Below are 3,059 nucleotides of genomic sequence, written 5' to 3'. Positions count from 1 at the left end.
TCATGACTGAACCTCTCGGAGGCTTCCTTTCCCTGTGGATGGAGGATGGGTTGGAGGCTGTTATGAGGGTTCAGGGGCTCAAGTAGAAAGTGTAGTATTGGTGTCAATGATTACCCTTCCCTGCCGTCGCTCAGAAAGTGATGTGAGATGTCACAATCACAGCAAAGGTCACCATGCTTCGCATCCAGTAACTATCGCTTTCAAAAGAGACGCGTATTCTGTGGAACACTGGTTTGGATGCGAAGACCAATCGATTCTGCAGGTCTTAGAAAACAGCTCATACATACATTGATTCCGAGAGCATGCACAATGGATCATCAGACTGTAATTATCTAGGCATTCTCCCGTTCCCTCATTCCCTCTGTTGCGAATTGTCTTTAAGACAATTACGAAGAAAACGAAAACCAAGGAAGAGGGGTGCTGCCTGGGAAGGGGCCGGCCGGCACCCCTCTCCCCAACGCTCCGTCCCCAAGGGAAGCTCATCTCTCAGGAGCAGAGGCAGTCACATGACCTGGTTCCAAGAATCCCACTTCACTAGATAAGGAGGAGATTTTTACCCTTGGAGGGGTTTGGGCATCTGCATTTGGGTGAGCCGAAAATTCTGGACATTTACATATATAACAGCTATGTATAACAGAAGAGCCTCACAAGGCAGTGCCTTGAATAAGATAAAAGTTGTTTTCCCTATAAAAGAAATCCAGACATAGACGACTCCAGGCTGAGTGTAGTTTCAGTGTGTCGCCTGGGATGTAAGCTTTCCTCTTTGCTCTCCTCTCTCCAGCCTGTAGCTTCCATTGTCAAGGTCACCTCATCGTCCAACATGAATGCTAGTGCCCGTCCCGAGTCCCACATTCTAGGCAACAGTAGAAAGGAAGAGGAGAGAAGGGCCCACCACCTCTCTTACGGAGATGTCCTGTTAGTATCCTAAACATTTCCACATCTGTTCATTGCTCAGAGCAAGGCTCATATCCCCAGCTAGCGCCAAGACAAGTTTTCAATGTGATTTTTTTTTTATCTAGGCCCATTGCCATACCAAATAAATTGGGATTCTGGTACTAAGAAGAGGGAAAAGATGCTGAGAGAGGCATGTCTGCTGCCACAGGCAAACTACAATCGCAAGCAGCTGAATGAATGAGCAAAGAGCGTTATATTTATGATTTAAAGGGCTACCAGCCAAGGTCATGCTTCTTAAATGTCAATGTGCGTATGAATTACTGGGGATCTTTTTAAAATGCAAATTCCGATTCAGAATATCAGAGGAATCAGGATGGAATTTTGGCACTTCTAATAGGCTTGCCACCAGTCTGTTTTTCCAACAGTCTGTGGGAAATAGTTGATATGGTCAATGTATGACAAGGTGATCTGTGGGCTCGGGTGATCCAGATTTGGGGGGAGTGGGAAGTAGCCCAACTGAGCCTACTGAAGCAATTCCTTTTTGGAGCATCTGCCTTGTACGCAAACTGCCTGTAACTCCCAAAGGTGAGAATGAAGATCAAAAAGGAGTGGAGAAAGTGGGCGTCCTGGGTGTCACAGTCCTGACTCGGCATCCAGTTGGTAGTCCTTTGGCTGCCCTAATACAGGTGTGTGATTTTTTTCCTCCTGTAGGATGTATCTACATAAATCCATTGGGCCATCAAAATGGTCCATGGCACCTTTTGGCCAACAGGAAAAAACAAAATAGCATTAAACATCTTTGTCCATCTCTTCCAACCCCAAGTTCTGCTCTTGCTTAGTCTAACAGACTTCCGCAGATCATGCTGGAAAGGCGGGCGGTTTTTCTTGTTGTATGTGGGGCCCACATTTCCAACAACTGTCCATTTTTATTAGTTACACCAGTGCAGCTGGGCCAGATGTTGAGACATCTGAGCTACATCTACATTTTAATCCTTAAAATACAAAATAATAATTATCCTATTATCTGTGGCATCTTGCAATCCAGTGTTACGTATACTGATACCTATTATGGGCCAGCTGTAAGACAAATTTCTTTGGTTCCTGTTTTGACTTTTAAAAATATTTATTATTAATTGGGAGTTAATACATATATCATACCATTCCGTAGTTCAATCATGTCAAGCAGTATTTTACAATTGCTACCTTAACCAGTTTCCAAACATTCTTTTTCTTTCCGGGCTCCCCCTGACATCCCACCTTTTACTCCCACCCCCACCACTATATTCCCCACCCCACCCCCACCCCCGCAAAAAACAAAAGGCCTCTTATTCTACTTGCTGTCCCTATAGGTTCATCAATCCTGGGTCTCAAGACAAGACTTTCTAATCCCATAAAGAGTTAAAATGTCACAGACCCGCAGGGGCAGATCTACTCTGCCCCAAGATCACTGTGAGTCAGAACTGACTTGATGGCAGTGGGTTTGGATTTTCTGGTTTGGGTAACTGCGAGGTGAATAGCCCCCGTTTGTTCCCTGTGATAAGCCTTGGAAAGTCGTGGGACCAGACACCCACTTCCCTTTCCCATTCCCACTGTGCTTTAGTGGGCTTCGTGGCATAAGATGTCAGTTGTTTATCCAATAGTTGCTCCTCTCTCCTTCCTCAGTAACAAAACTGTAATTTCATTTCAAGGCCACTGTATCGTGTTAAAATTACTCCATCTCCCCTCCTCTCTTGTAGTTGAGGATGAATTGTACATCATGGCCAATGGGATCTGGGCAGAAATATCAAGATGAGTCCTCCAGTAATATTATTGTAGTGATAGAAAATGAAAGATCCATCTGGTCTATGCGGTTTGCCCTCTTGCCTCTCTTCTTTGAATACTGATGTGATACTTGGAAACGAGCCCTGCAGGGGCAGTGGATTCCACGTTGGGCTGCTGATCACAAGGTTACAAGTTCGAATCTACCAGCATCTCCAAGGGAGAAAGATGAGACTTTCTGCTCTCATAAAGATTTATAGCCTCAGAAGCCCTGTGCTGTGGGGTCACCAAGAGTCAGCATTAACTCGATGCAGTGAGAAGTGGTACACAGAACGTCGGTGGCTGCTTTGCAAGAACAGGAGGAAGACCAAGTGCCAGGAATGGAAGAGTGGTAGTCTTGAAATACC

The sequence above is a fragment of the Tenrec ecaudatus genome, chromosome 4, assembly GCF_050624435.1.
Source record: "Tenrec ecaudatus isolate mTenEca1 chromosome 4, mTenEca1.hap1, whole genome shotgun sequence".
Taxonomy (NCBI): Eukaryota; Metazoa; Chordata; class Mammalia; order Afrosoricida; family Tenrecidae; genus Tenrec; species Tenrec ecaudatus.
Note: the sequence above shows the minus strand (reverse complement) of the source record.